The sequence below is a fragment of the Balaenoptera borealis genome (assembly GCF_965194805.1).
Source record: "Balaenoptera borealis genome assembly, chromosome: 10".
NCBI classification, from domain to species: Eukaryota; Metazoa; Chordata; class Mammalia; order Artiodactyla; family Balaenopteridae; genus Balaenoptera; species Balaenoptera borealis.
Window position 1 is genome coordinate 100,438,983 of NC_138874.1, and position 15,966 is coordinate 100,454,948.

A 15,966-nucleotide genomic window follows, 5' to 3' on the forward strand; every position below is an offset into this window, starting at 1 on the left:
AATCACAAAACAGCTTGCAAATTACTTTCTTTTGTAAATTAAAGAGATTCAACATTATTCATGCAATAACTTTCTCTTATTCACTTGCATTTAGATTTTCTTTTATGCTTGTGAGAGAAAAGGGAGGAGTTACAGCTACCTAGTGGGCTGGGAATTATTCATAACCTTCATACCCTCAGCAGGGTGTGTCTAATATGTGAATGCCACCCATCAGGTATGTTGTGCAGGGAAAAGATGGAGTACCATTGCTTTGAGTCAACCAGTCAGCCCTATGACAGGAAGGGGTACCTGAATAGACCCCTACCCGGCTGTGTTAATCAGACGCCCTCCCGGCCACTGATGGTGGAGGAAAGGAGGGAGAGTGGTGTTTGTGATCAGAACATTGGGAAAGGGAAAGTGGCAGAAAGAAGGGACAAAAATTAAAATGCAATGATATTAATATTTTGCCTAGAGCTGACCCTCCAATGATAAAGAAGCCTCGCTCTCCCACCCAGGAACATGAAACCAGTTGTAATGGGAGGAAAACAGTAGCATTGCATCTTTTCGTCTGTTTCTGGGCAGAGGATGGTATCGTGTGCGCAAGCGCACACACTCACACACAAGCCGCCATTATCATTAGCGGAAGGTAGAGAGAAGATTGCTTGAGGAATAATTCTTTTCCTTATCTCAGAGTCGGCCTGTTAATAGAGGGCATGCTGAGTGGGGGTGACAAAAATCTCCCCCTGGGCTCTGAGAACAATATGTTTCCAGGGCATTTGAGAGAAGGGAACCCCAAAGTGCTGTAGCTATGCTCATAATTATCTATTTCCCTATTAAGAAATTGGCTCTCATACCTTATATCTGGCTGGACATTAAGTATCTTCTTCAGGCAATTTTGAAACTGTCTCTTTCTCTGCACACACATAGAGCTATACATGGTACTATGCACAATGAAACTTGAAAACGGAACTGAGGCATACTGCAGTAAGTTATATAAAGCAAACATATCCTTGGCAAGACTTGAAAAAAATGCCAGATAAACAGTTTCATAATAACAGAAGTGAGAAAGAAAGAAAAAAAATAAACTAAAACTTCCAAGTCCATCTCAGTTACAGAGAAAGTCCACTAAAGTTTTCTTAAGAAGCTGTTACCAAAATCCTAAAAATCCACTCTGAATTCCAATGATCTACTTCCCTTCCAAGTCATTACTTACTGGTACAGCATTTCCATTATCCGTGTTGAGCAGTGGCTTATAGATGAATAAGAAATTTAGAATCCAGTATTTGAATTCAGCAGGCTGTTTCCAGTAAGTAATTTGAAACCGCAGAAATGCCAAAAACGTAATTACTAATCCAAATAGCCCTTTGTATCTGCATAAATAAAAATGGAGATCAAACTCTAGTTAATAGAGATCATTTCCTATTATGCTTATATTTTTAATGTTGTGACATGGACTGTAATGATTGCTTTTTACATTACAGTGTCACTGTCATTTGAAACATCCTGAAAGGAGAGAAGATGATTGACTTGAAATGTATTATAGTAGCAAGGTATGTGTAGTCTCCTCTGTAAATCCTTGGCTTAAAACTTGGAGAACACACTGGAGACTGGTGAAAGAGTCCCACTCTGGCTTTTCCTGGGGTTTTCAATCAAATATCAGTGCTTTCAGGAGTCTTTCTCCATAGGAAAGAGACCTAAGTGGTCATCAGTACTCAAAGGGGGTGGGGTGAGGGGGTGCATGGATTCTTGCTGTATCTCTTGCTTGAATTAACACTGTGATCACAACCAATTCTGATCCACACACTTTCTCCAATTTTTCCAAGGTAGGGGTCATTTTGTCGCCTCCGGATGACTTGCAAAGTTCTTGAAACACCCAGGAAGACTGAACTGTGCTTCAAAATCCTAGGAAACACTGAAAAGGCAGCAGATCAAAGGAGGCAGGTTCTGCAAACAGTGTGAACCAAACCTGGCTCCGTACCTTTCCCACCAATGCCACCTGTCTCTAATAACCCGAGCTCAAAACTTGGGTCTGCTCTGACTTTTCCTTATTGTCTTTCAAAGGAACTTAGTTATCAGGTCCTTATCACTGCATTCAGCAGCTTGAAGTAGAATTAAACCAGTGAACCATGGCACACAAAGGAAGCATTGTTGGTTGTCCAACTAACACTCATTTCATTTCCCTTTTGTTTTGCTGGAGAAGCCTCTCCCACTCTAGAGACTGAAAAGTGCCATGACTTGCTAAGGCATGGGCATGAGACTCAGCCATGGTCAATACAGCAAGTCTGCTAGGAGGTCTCTGGAAAAGGTTTTCTCCTCCAAATACGTAGAGACACACTATACACACTTAAGAATGGTTAAATTTAGAAGGACTTACAACACCAAGTGTTGGAGAGGATAGGAAGCAACTGGACCTCTACCATATTGCTTTTTATTTGGAAAATAATCTGTCAGTTTCATACAAAATATGAATATATGTTCATCAGGGATATGATGAACTGTAATTGTATTTTCTTGTGATGTCCTTGACTGCTTTTGTTATCAGGGTAACATTGGCCTTGTAAAATGAGTTTAGGAGTGTTCCCTCCTCTTCAAATTTTTGGAAGAGTTTAATAAGTATTGGCATTAATTCTCCCTTAAATGTTTGATAAAATTCACCAGTGAAACCATCTGGTCCTGGGCTTTCTTTGTTGGGAGGTTTTTGATCACTGATTCAATCTCCTTACTTGTTGCCTGTGTTCAGATGTTCTATTTCTTAATGATTCAGTCTTGGTAGGTTGTATTTTTTTAGGAATTTGTCTATTTCTTTTAGGTAATTTAATTTGTTGGTGTATAATCGTTTATAATAGTCTCTTACGATCTTTTGTATTTCCATGGTATCAGTTGTAATGTCTCTGCTTTCAATTTCGATTTGATTTGAGTCTCCTCTCTTTATTTCTTAGTTTAGCTAAAGATTTCTCAATTTTATCTTTTTGAAAAATCAGCTCTTAGTTTCATTGGCCTTTTCTATTTTTTTTTCTGGTCTCTATTGCATTTATTTCTGCTCTGATCTTTTTTATTTCCTTCCTTCTACTAACTTTGGGTTAGTTTGTTCCTCTTTATCTAGTTCCTTAAGGTGTAAAGTTAGGTTGTTTATTTGAGACTTTTTTTCTTAATGTAGGCATTTACTGCTATAAACTTCCCTTTTAGAACTGTTTTGCAGCATCCCATAGGTTTTGGTATGTTGTGCTTTCAATTTCATTTATTTATTGATTTTCCTTTTGATACTTGGTATGATTTCAGTCTTAAAGTTGCTAAGATTTGTTTTATTACCTCTCATGTCATCTATCCTGGAGAATGTTATGTGTGCAATTGCAAAGAATGTGTATTCTGGTACTGTTGGATAGAATGTTCTATATATGTCTGTTAGGTCCAAAGTATGGTTCAAGACCAACATTTCCTGTTGACTTTCTGTCCAGATGATCTATCCATTGTTGAAAATGGGGTGTTGAAGTCCCCTACTATTATTTTATTTGTGTATATCTCTTTCCTCAGATGTATTAGTTTGGCTAAATATATTCAGGTGCAGTGATGATGGGTGTGTATATATTTATGATTGTTACATCTTCTTGATGAACTGACCCCTTTATCATCACATAATGACTTTCTTTGTTTCTTGTTAACATTTTTTGGCTTAAAGTCTCTTTTCTCTGATGTAAGTATAGCTACCACTGCTTTCTTTTGGTTTCCATTTGCATAGAATACCTTTTTCCATTCTTTCATTTTGAGCCTATGTGTGTTTTTAAAGATGAAGTGAGTCTCTTGTAGGCAGCATATAGTTGGTTCTTGTTTTTTTATCCATCCATTCACTCTATGTCTTTTGACTGGAAATTATAATCCATTTAGAGTAATTATTGTCAGGTAAGGACTTACCAGTGCCATCTTATGAATTGTTTTCTGGCCATAGAGCACAGTGATACTTATATCCATTATCTAATTTAATCCTTCTATTACATGAAATAGTAGGTACTATTGCTCTTTGACATTGGTCTTAGCAATATATTTTTTTTGGATCTGTCTCCAAAGGCAAGGGCAACAAAAGCAAAAATAAACAAACTGGACTACATCAAACTGAAAAGCTCTGACATAGTAAAGAAAACCATTAACAAAATGAAAAGGCAATCTACTGAATGGGAGAATATATTTGCAAATAATATATCTGATAAGGGGTTAATATCTAAAATATATATAAAGGACTCACACAACTTAATATTAAAGAAACAATTCAATGTAAAAAAATGGGAAGAGGACCTGAATAGACATTTTTCCAAGGAAGACATACAGATGGCCAACAGACACATGAAAAGATGCTCAGCACCACTAATCACCAGAGAAATGCAAATCAAAACCACAATGAGGTATCATCTCACACCTGTCAGAATGGCCATCATCAAAAAGGTCACAAATAACAAGTGCTGGCAAGGATGCAGAGAAAAGGGAACCATTGTGCAGTGTTGGTGGGAATGTAAACTGATGCAGCCACCATGGAAAACAGTATGGAGGTTCCATTTTAAATAAAAATAGAACTTCCATATAATCCAGCAATTCCCATTCTGGGTATTTATCCAAGGAATATGAAAACACTAATTCAAAAAGATATGTGCACACCTATGTTCACTGCATATTATTTACAAAAGCCAAGATATGGAAGCAACCTAAGTGTCCACTGATAGTTGAATGGATAAAGAAGATGTGGTATATATACACAATGGAATATTATTCAGCCATAAAAGAAGAAAACCTTGCCATTTATGACAACATGGATGGACCTAAAGGGTATTATGCTAATTGAAATAAGTCAGAGAAAGACAAGTACCATGTGATTTCACTTATATGTGGGATCTAAAAAACAAAACAAAACAGAAACAGACTCATAGATACAGAAAACTGGTGGTTGCCAGAGGGCAGGGGAGTGCAAGGTTGGGAAAAATAGGTGAAGGAGAATAAGAGGTACAAAAATCTAGTTATAAAATAAATAAGTCATGAGGATGTAATATATAGCATAGGGAATATAGTCAATAATATTGTAATAACTTTGTATGGTGACAGATAGTTACTAGGCTTATTGTGGTGATCAATTTGTAATTATATAAATGTCAAACCAGTATGTTGTACACCTGAAACTAATATAATATTGTATGTCGACAATACTGCAGTTTAAAAAAAAAAGTGGGTACTACCATTAGACCAAGGTTTCTTAGCCTTAGTACTACTGACATTTTGGGGCTAGATAATTCTTCATTGTGAACGGCTGTCTTATGCATTGTAGAATGGTTAGCAGAATCCCAGAGATGCCAGTAGTCTCCCTCTACCCTCAGTTCTGACAATCAAAAATGTTTTCAGACATTGTCCCCAGAGAGGATGGGCTTCATTATCACACCCAGTTGAGCACCATTGCATGAGACAGATTTTACAGACTGAGGTTTAGAGAAGTTAATTACTAGCCCCAAGGTCATTTGCTATTAAAGAACAGAGCCAAGATTTCAGTGTAGGTTTGCTTGTCTTTAAACACCTGAATTAATATTCTTTACTGCCTATTCAAACATGACTCCTTCCCTTCCCCTCATACATCATTTGGCCTAACAGGCTGAGCTCCTCCCCTCTGAAGGAGATATACTGATTTCTCCTCCACCTCATTGCACATTTACTCGCTGGGTATGCCTCTCCTCCACTCGCCCATCATTTACTCTCTGCCAGTTCATATCTTTTGCTATTCTGGATTCATGCATGGACCAGTTGAGCCAACATTACTAGAGAATGGGGGTCATCCTTAGAAATACCTGATGAGTAAAACCCCAGGAAAAGAACTGGATTTCTCACCAGGCTCGTCATGTGAGTCCTCAGAGTCACTGCCATTTTATTTTTAAAGGAAGAATGTTATTTCACTCCCCACTCTCCCCAGAGATGAATAGTAACTTATGCCAGTTGCAGAGTCATAAGAAGTTAGAGCTACAGGGGCTTTAAAAATTGTCACACTGAACCACCTCAGTTTACAGATGTAAAGGCCGAGGCCCCTTAAGGAAAATGAGAAACTCAAGATCACACAGGTAGCTGGTGGAAAGCCACACCTTCAGACTCCATGTCCAGGGCCTTTTCTACTATATCCTTCTCTTTCTAGGAAAGACCAAAGTCAGGACTGTGAAACTGGGTTTCAGAGGTGGTTTGAATTATTGGTGAATTATACATGGAATTATATTTAATGGTTCCATTTCTGAATAATATTTTATAGATGAAAGTCATTCTTTTTAAAATTACTCTTCTAAAATGACAAAATTCATTAATGGCTCTGCAGTTTCTTTTAGCAGTTTCTATGTTTTAAGCACTTATTATATGCTGAGCTCTCTCTCTCTCTCATTTAATTCTTACAGTGCAAAGTAGGTACAATGATTATTGTATCAGCTAGGAAACAGGAACCACTTTAAGACTCTGAGCTTAAGAAGTTTGACTGGGGAAATTGGTTATGTCAGAGTGGGAGAGCTGAGAAAGTAAAAAGGGGGCAGTGAGGCAACTCAGAAATTAGCAACAGCAGGAAGCTGCCACTCTACGGGCTGAAGGTACAAGGAAGAGGTGGTGGCCCTGAGTTCAAAATAGGGCCCTCTGAGAGGAAGCCTGCCCTATGAAGCTGGAGCTCCGGAAGAGATACTGCTATTTCCAGAGACCCGACAGGAAGTGGAGAGAGAGAAGTGAGAGGATACTCTGGCATCTCTCCAGCTCCCACCATCCAGCCTTCCACCAGTGCATCCCATTGACTAGACCTACCTAGGAGCCAGAGAGCAAGGGATCCTGGGAAATAGGGTTCTCCGAAACACAGAGCAGAGCAGATGAAGGACAGAGAATGGATTTGAGGGCAAACGGGCACTGACCTACACAATTGTCTTGGTTTTACCAACTTCTTTGGCTTTGTGACTGCCACCTCAGCAGGTCCTAACAAACAGAGGCAACTGGCAGGCAGACTCTCTAAGGCGAGTGATATCTCACATTGATGTTTTTAGGGTTCCTTCTGTTTGTCCTAAAGAGACGAAGAGATGTGAGCCAAGGCAATAGAAACAAGCTGGCACTTATCATTTGATGACTTTACTGGGGTGGAATTACCAGCCATCTCATCCAGGAATCCATCAGCCAACAAGTTCAAAAGTATGGGACACAACAGGCATTAGACTCAGGTATTTTCCAAAAGGAAACACTAACCAGTCATAAGTGATGAAGGCAAAACTAGAGGCCTATTATGGCTGAGTTGTGTCTCCCAGCATTTACATGTTGAGACCCTAATGCCCCAGGAGAGCTCATAAATGTTAGGGCCTAATCCAGTATGTCTGGTGTTTTTATAAGAAGAGGAAGAGGTACCTGGGATGCCTGTACACAGAAAAAAGGCCATGTGAGGACACAGTAAGAAGGCAGCCATCTGCAAGCAAAGGAGGGACGCCTCAGGAGAAACAAACCTGCCCACACCTTGGTCTGGGACTTTCAGCCTCCAGAATTGAGAGAAAATAAATTTCTGTGTTCAAGCCAGCTGGTCTGTGGTATTTTGTTATAGCAGCCATAGAACACTAATCCAAGGTACCAGCACAATATGTCAAATAAGAATCAATGCTTATTGCTGCTTTCAAAGACAGGGACAAGAGGTCACACGCTATGAGCTACCTACCTACCTCCCTGAAATTATTTACTAAGCAACCAGGTTGTTTCTGTAGTCAGAGGTGAGGCTTAAACACACACCCGTGGGAGAAAAAAGGAGCAATAGTTCAAATTCACATGCAGATATAAATGATTTTCTTGAGAGCAAGTTGTAAGCAGTGGGGAGGAAGACAGAATGAGGAAACTGGGTGTTCGTCAAAGAAAGCCTTCCGAAGAGGTGTATGGTAGGGGGAGGGAACTGAGGGCACTGAAGATAACATTTTCCAAGTGTTCAGACCTTGCTGGCTGAAGTCTTGGTTAAAGATTTTTTTCCTCTTTAAATCTGTGATTTTTCAGAAGATATCCAATATCATATATGGCAGCTGCTGAGCAAGCTATTTTTTGGATATGTTTCTTTCTCTAGACCATTGTGCTTAGGAAATTATTAAAACAGTCTAATTTGGATGCATTTCCTTGAAGTCCTTGACTCACTGGGAAACAAGAATTCTGTGTTGGTATAATTATGAATGTATTGTTTTATTGAAGAAGTTAAAATGAAGTTCAAATAAGCCCAAAGTGCTCAGGTATGCCATTCCAGGTTGGGATCCTGCGAGCTGCTGTGTGATTGCTTTTGGGCAAAACAATTTTAAGAAGTAAATTGATATTCTGCAGTTGGCAATGCCCTTGGGACTCCATTGGGTCCTCCTGGGGTCTGAGCAGCAATTTAGGATCTGCTTGGGATTAACTGTTTCACATTTTCCCCAGAGTCCTGCCCAAGTCCGGTGAGTCACAATTGAACTCCAAATATGCTTTTCCCTGGAGAATCAGGGAGGGAGGGGGAGAAAGAACAAGGATCACGGGCTACCTGGGGAAGAGAAGTCGGGTTTGCAGGTAAAGGTTATCTCAAGAGGAAGCAAAGGAGAGAACAGCAGTAAGGCTTGCAGCTCTAGTGAAGAGAGATCTACATGCGCAATTACTGGGCTACTTCCATCTCCAGAAACCAATCTAAGGAGAGTTTCTGAGGCAGTGTGTTAACATCTTTGGAAGCCGTGCGACTCACAGTGGGGTCTCAGACCAGCAGCATCGGCAAACCTGGGAGCTCATCAGAAAGGCAGACCTCCAGATCCACGGCATCAGAAGCTGCATTTCAACAAGACCCCCAGGTAGTTTCCATGCCTATGGAATTTTGAGATGCACTTCACAAAGCATTGCTCAGCCAGATGGATGTTGAAAGGGGGCTGAAACATTCTGCCAGGGCTTGAGCCTACACTTGAGGCCTCCATTTCCCTCATGAATAACAAAGCCAAGGGGAAAGGATACAGAGAACGGAAACGGGTGTGAGGGTGTCACAGACCCACCCCTCACCAGGCCAGCCTTCACTAGCAACAGCAGATGTACCCGCTGAAGTTGTAAATTGTGCATCTATACTGTAGGAGGCAAGCGTTCCCTGGGCTGCCACTGCTGCTGTTGTCAGAAATATACCAGTCTGGGCAGCTAACTGGGGCAGTCTCCATGGAGTTCTCTGTTCTCCCTTCCAACCCTCTTCTTCAGGCTTCTCTTGCCTGCAAGAGGTGGGCGCCAACCTGTTGCTTCACCCAGCCTGTGTTTAAAACCCAACACCAAACAAGTTGTCACTGCTATTGGGGGACCATTCCCAGTGCTGGGGAACCTGAAGCCACAAGCTAACACAGCCAAGTAAATTCATAGGTTGCAGACTTGATATGATCACCATTTAGAAATATGGTAGCATTTTGCTATGGACTAAATTGTCCCCCCCCACAATTCGTATGTTGAAGCCCTAACCCCCCTGTAACTGTATTTGGAGATAGGATCTTTAAGGAGGTAATTAATGTTAAATGAAGTCATAAGGGTGGGGTCCTAATCTGATAGGATTGGCGGCCTTATAAGAAGAGGAAGAGAGAGATGGATCTCTCTACACATGTGCACTGAGGTAAGGCATGTGAGGACTCAGTGAGAAGGCAGCTGTCTTCAAGCCAGGAATAGATTCCTCACCGGAACCTGACCACACTGAACCTTGATCTTGAACTTTTGGCCTCCAAAACTGTAGGAAATTAATTTCTGTTAAGTCACACAGTCTACGATATTTTGTTATGGCAGACTAAGACATACTTGTCCTAGGAGAATGGACTGTTGGAAACTAGATTTCTGATAAGAAAGGGAATGTTTTTGAATTCAAAGCTTGTCTGCTGACATTGGGCATGTTGATTTTCTGTCAATGATCAGTTGCTAGTTATAGCTTCTGAGGACATACCATCTCAGTCAATTTGAGCATGTGTGGCTGGCCCCTGCTCTTTATTACTTATAGTAACACATACACTGGGGGGACAGAGGATGTATCAACACACATCCTGGCCCGTTTAGGGTGGCCAACCGTATTATTTGTCCAGGACTGAGGGGTTTCCTGAGACATGGGGCTTTCAGAGCTAAAACCAGGAAAGTCCTGGGCAACCAGCACAAGTGGATCACCCTAAATGGGCCAAGTTTCATCTGTTGAGAGACCAATGGTGACACATAGCGAGGAAACAGATCAGTTACTGAAACGTAAGTAGAGCCCTGGTCTAGTTTCACCATTGTGACTTCACCTCCCGAGGCCTAAATTTCTCTCCTTGTGAAATGAGGGACCTGATTACCTCTAAGTGATATTCCAGTTCTAATATGCAGTGATTTCTGATTTGTGGATTGTTCTGTCTTTGAGAGTTGGGGAGATCAAATTGTATCAATCCACAAAATAATCAAAGGAGAAGAACAAGGTCTGAGCTTGGTGCAAGGATATAAGTGTATATAAGGCACTGCCTTCATGGAGCTTTCTGTCTACTGGAGGTGAGAAATGATAAATAACAGATGCGATGAGAGCTGGGAAGGAAATAAGACAGAGTGATGATAGATGATGGTCAGGCATCTTCTCAGAAGCAGCAATGTTGTTTTAGCTGAGATTGGAAGAGACAGATATGAGAAAAAGGGAAAGGCTAGGGAACAGTAAACACATAAGGACCTGCGATGGGAAAGACATTATGAAGTTAAAGGAATAGAAAAGGACTGCGGTATGAATGAGCAGAGTGGGTCAGAGGTAGTGGAAAGAAATGAGATTGGAGAGCTAGGCAGGGGTTAGATCACGCCGGGCTTATTGGCCATGATAGGGAGTTCAGACTTTATTCTAAGCGCCAAGAGAGGCTAGCAAAGGGTCTGAAATTGTGTGTTACTGACTAGCCTTATTTACAAGATTATTATTGTATAATTATGGATTACACATAATTATGTGCAATAACAATATAATAAAACAGGAAGCACATAACAGTTCTGTTCTATAGGTCTGGTTTTAATTAATGAGAAGAGCCCTTGAAGGTTTGACGCAAGTTCAGGATCTATACCTTTACCACATCACTTTGAACATTTGAATTCACTTCAGCATGACTTTCATGGCAAATGACAAAATGAATCTGAGGCTCAAATTACCCAAACCTGCTCCTTTGGGAGCAGAATGTTTCTTGGAGCGTATCCTTACAATTAAGATCTAATTATTACTGATGCTCAGACAAATGGTCTTACTGGCTGCATCTCTAAGAAAGTTAAACACAGTTTACCTTTTTTCTTTTTCCCAACGCTGAATAGTGAGTGAATAAGCACTCAAGGAGATATCGTTCCTGACTTTGTATCTTTACAGGAGTTTGAATTAATGCAAGAAGGATCAGAAATTAGATCTGCATTGGTTTAAAGTTTATCCTCCCTATTACAAAGGCATTTGAGACCACTTCAAAAATTAAATACTGCACAAAATAAGGCAATAAAGGGAGGGGAAAAGAGGATACAAATCTCTTTATCCCTCAGAAGGAAATGACTTTACAACAGATAAACTCAATGACTGAATTCTGCCCCTGAATTTTCTGGAAACTGAGGAAAGAAGGGAAATGGTGGGTTGCATGATGCTTATTATCTGATAACAAGAAAATATCAGTATCACTCTATAGAGACAAACTTCTCCACTGAAAGAAGAATTTATCCTGTAGATATTTGTATAAGGGACATTGGTTATCGAATGGACAAGCCATTCGATAAAAATTTTGAAGGAAAGATAGAAATGCAGTTTTAAAAATGTTTCTTGGGACAGCTGTCTGTAAAAGTTAAGAGTAGTATAAATCCACAAAGGCATTTTTGTAGGAAGCTGAGGTATTGTGGTCCGTGTACTTTGCTTTATGATAGGGAATTCACTTAAAGGACCTAGAAGAAAGAAGACATTTCTTATGTCCCTTAGACCCTTTCTAGCAAATTACAGCTGCTTCAAGCAAGCTGTTGGTAGGCAGTGACGTACAGTCAATTTGGGAAAGTACAAACCTCAGGGAATGCAGACAGTCAAGACTATTAGCCAGAATGTGCTCTGAATGGCCAGTCATGAAAGAGGCTGAGCTGGCCCACTGGGGTAGGAGGTTAAGCTGTGGAATTGTTGTCTTGTCCAGAGACCAACTTATTTCAGCACAGACTTGCTGGACAAAGATTATATCTTTTTCTTGGAAAAGAGCTTTGATTATTCTCAAGAACTTGAACATATTCTCTGTGGTGAGTCCCAATTTTGATCCTCTGGCCCACGAAGAAATGCAGAGTGTGGGCAGATGTAAAGGAGAGTGTGACATTCTATTAGGGGAGAGCATTTCCTGGTGATGTTCGCCTGATTTTACAACTCCTACCACAATTAAGTCAAACCTACATAGTATATCTATAGTTTTGCCTTTTTATACGTTCTTATCCATTGTGTTCTAATTTGTTTGTCTTTGTGGCTTTAACTCAAGGGCTAGGTTATATCTGTTTCCTCTTTTCATTAGAATTATTTACTGTTAAAATTGAGATTCATTAAGTATTTATTTTTTCAGATTATAATCTGATACATATGTTTGTGTGTATAACCATTTTATTCCTTTACTTCATTGCTGCTATGTGCTAATTCCTGACAAATAGATTAGCTTTTGATTAATTCATGAATGGAACTTAACACAAGTGGAGAATTGAATCCTATGATCTCTTTTGTGCTATGTTTTATGAAGGTCTATGAGAATTTTTCCTTTGGTGTCATTAAAAATTATGTATACATGTGTGTTTGTGTGTAAATTTTTATTCTGCTATGTAGTGTGTCGTATCTAATCCTTCTAGCAGGGTTTTTCTGGGTAAATTAACGTCAATAAATTTATTCATAGCATTGATTATAATGTTGGCCACGAAGTCAACTACACCAAGCTAGATGGCCCGCATGAGAGGACTCATTCCTGGATAAACTCAGCCTCCTTGGGTGTGGGTGATTTCCACGTGGAATCTGTTGGGCCCATTATTGGTCTTTACAGGTGCTTCAAACATGAGCAGGCCATGGTCCCTGCCCACTACAAGCCCAGAGTACGCTTAGCATAATCCCTGTACACAGTAAGTACTTAATGCCTGAATTACTTACTGAACAATAAGTAAATGAATGATAAGATAGGCTCACATACAGCCATAAGATAGGGCTGAATATGAAAGCCAGAAGATGAATGCCAAGTTCTATCTGGGTTCAAAGAGGGAAAAAGGAAAACCACATTCAGCTGGGTGAGTCAGTAAAGACCCTATAGAAGGGATGATGTTTAGATGAGAACTGAAGGATGACTAGAGTTACAGGCTATGGAGATGGAGAAGAAAAATAAATGTAGCAATTAGTGTCTTTATCTGGGCAGCGTCAATACCAGTCTTACATTGGTAACAGACTCTGCCACGTTGGTTCAAGTGGTAGGCAAATGAGTCAGGTGAGGCCAATTATTATTCTGCCTTACTTTAGCCACTGGGATTAAGACACCTTGTGGGTAAGGGACATTGTATTCAAGCTAGGCCAATCAGAACGTCTCTCCTAAGAATTACAAACTTGGAGACATAAGATAGAGAGGGTTATGGCAGTAAATTGGTGTGGAGTCATCTTAAAGACAGCCTTTTAGAAGGTTCATGGGCTCCTTTTGCTTGGATCTTTGAGCTGCCTTGGTTCACAGACTTCCAAATTCTTGGCTGTCAAGTTCTTTCTCTGAGTCTGTGAGCCACTCTTCCAGGCAATACCCTCTACTCCCCCTTTATTTTTCTTACCCTATACTCCCCCTTTGTTTTTCTTAAGTCAGTCCAAGTCAGTTTATATTGCTTGCATCCAAAGGATTCTTAATTGATAAAACTAACAGGGAGAGATATGGAAGGAAGAAAACAGGAAGTGAAATCAGAAAGATTAAGTACTTTAGCAGGAGTGAAGTATAGGGACATAATGGGATACAATACTGGAGAGAGAACAAGTGAGCTTGTTATTGGAGCCTTTGAAATACAGGATGAGGTAGAGCTGATCCGCATTATTCATAGAGTGAATATTTGAAAGTCTGTGTACTCAGTAAAATTCATTTGTAACCCCCAAATCAACACTCATGGCACTTTCATGGTAGCTCATAGACATGTAGGGAGTGGCAAAATGTTTGAGTCATCTGACGCATGCGTCCCCAGCTGAGGTCAAACATAATTATGCTCTTTCTCATGTTTTGGCTCTTATACTGTAAACAAGTGCCTTTTTTGTGATCTATTTAGTGACATGTATTTTGCATTTTTGTGTGTGTGGTTTTTTGGGGTTTTTTTTTTGGTGATTTTACTCTTTGAAATGGCCACCAAGCTTAGTGCTGAGGTGCTGCCTAGGTTTACTAAGAGCAAGAAGGCTGTGATGTGCCTCTGTGGCCAAGCTTTCTCCCACCTCAGAAGCCTGGCCTGAGAAAGAAGAAAGTCTCTCCATCTTCCAGTCCCATGGATTACCTAATTCCCTGGCCCCAAATTACTATCTTTTTAGTACAGTTGATCTCTATTTCCTTCACGGGAAAATTCCATCTCCACCTATTTGGACAGTCTTACCCTCACAGACTCATCAACTGGAAAATCACAGACCAGCCAGGATTGGTTGATTTCTGAATGTCTAGATAATTTGGTAATCCAGTCACTTGGTTAAAGCTCTATGGATCTCTATTGTACACCAGTGATCTGTAAGCTGATCTGAATGATCTGTGGGCATATACATATCGTTATGCCCCAAGAACCCTGGAGAATAAGATGGTGCCCCTCATTCCTTCCAGCCTTGCCAGGGGCCATCTATCCTGCAGCTCTGTCCTGTGTTCCTAGAGGTGAGCTCACACAGGGAGAAATACCAGCATCAGTTGATGGGTTTAGGGGATCAGTGTCGATAAGTCCCTGCAGCATCTACTCACTCACCTGGCTGAAGTGAAAAGGGAAAGCACCTCAGCAGGGGTGAATGACTGATGAAGAATGCTGGGCTAGGTCTCCAAGGTCACATTTAAATTTCTTAGCATCATAGTATCCAAAGAAAGACAAAAAGAAAAAGGCATTTGCAGAAGTCTCTTTCAAAAGGATCATTTTCCTTTCATTACTTGCTTTCCTTCCTCTGAAATGCCATCAGTGTCTTTCTGAAGTATAGATAGAAGAGAAAAATAATTCCCTCTCCCTTTCTGATATATTATAGCTGATTTTAGGGTTCTCCTAAGATTCACTGAGGTGAATTTCTATAGGTGGCATAAAAGGAGCCTTTCAGATAAGGCACTTATAGATGTTACAATGAAATCAGACACCTTTGCAACTGATTTATCAAAACCCTTGAAGGGCCGTTTCAAGGCAGGTGGCAAAGGCAATAATGCTGAACAAAGGGAGTACATCCAAAGGCAGAACTGTATTTCATGTTCTTAAAAAAAAACAAAACAAAAAACCCCCAAAAAACAGTGAGAGAGAAATAGGAAACCTACGAGGAACCATTTTGTTCCATTTTTTTTTTTCATGTCCCTCTACTAGTTCTGAGCATGAACCAATACAATTTTTAAGGAGCCCATTCAAAGCCAGGTGGACATAAAGAAAGGCACTCACTTCTTTCAGCTTCTCATAAGGTAGAATTCTCTTCTGAATTTGAAAGTAACTATAGAGAGTTGCTTTTCTGTTCCTTTAAGTAGGCACAGTCAAAAATAACCTCCTATAAAATCACGTTTTTTTAGCAGTTAACCAAAGGAAGCATCGTCTTGGAATAAATGCATGCATCAATGAAAGCATAAACAACACACATTATACTTTATATTAAAATCTCTCTTGGGGAAAAGAGAGAAAGGGGGGCTTGTAGCCCAAGAGAACAAAGGTACCTGGATGCCTTCCACTAGGACATCCAGTCCTAGGGAAGGACTGAGCTGTGGCAGACTGTTTAATCAATGCAGTGAGTCAGCACCTGGGAAGGAGAAGCAAGTGAGAGCAAAGGGCTCGGAAAGGATGCCTGCCTGGGTGGAGACAGACAGC

At 40.3% G+C, this 15,966-nt stretch overlaps 2 long non-coding RNA genes across 4 annotated transcripts in view; one reads left to right on the top strand and one right to left on the bottom strand.

Annotated features, from left to right (window-relative positions):
• The window catches only part of LOC309636189, a 223,388-nt gene that overhangs the window by 86,176 nt on the left and 121,246 nt on the right, over nucleotides 1-15,966 (top strand). Inside the window, exons 3-4 of one of the 3 annotated variants that reach the window (XR_014249281.1) lie at nucleotides 1,461-1,529; nucleotides 7,345-14,673. The exons of 1 other annotated variant lie outside the window; for it this stretch is intronic. This is a non-coding gene — a long non-coding RNA (uncharacterized lncRNA). Of the gene's footprint in view, nucleotides 1-1,460; nucleotides 1,530-7,344; nucleotides 14,674-15,966 lie in introns of those variants that run through there. One more of the 3 variants, XR_014249280.1, reaches the window with a different exon arrangement.
• The window catches only part of LOC309636202, a 372,123-nt gene that overhangs the window by 5,017 nt on the left and 351,140 nt on the right, over nucleotides 1-15,966 (bottom strand). The window lies entirely within an intron of this gene.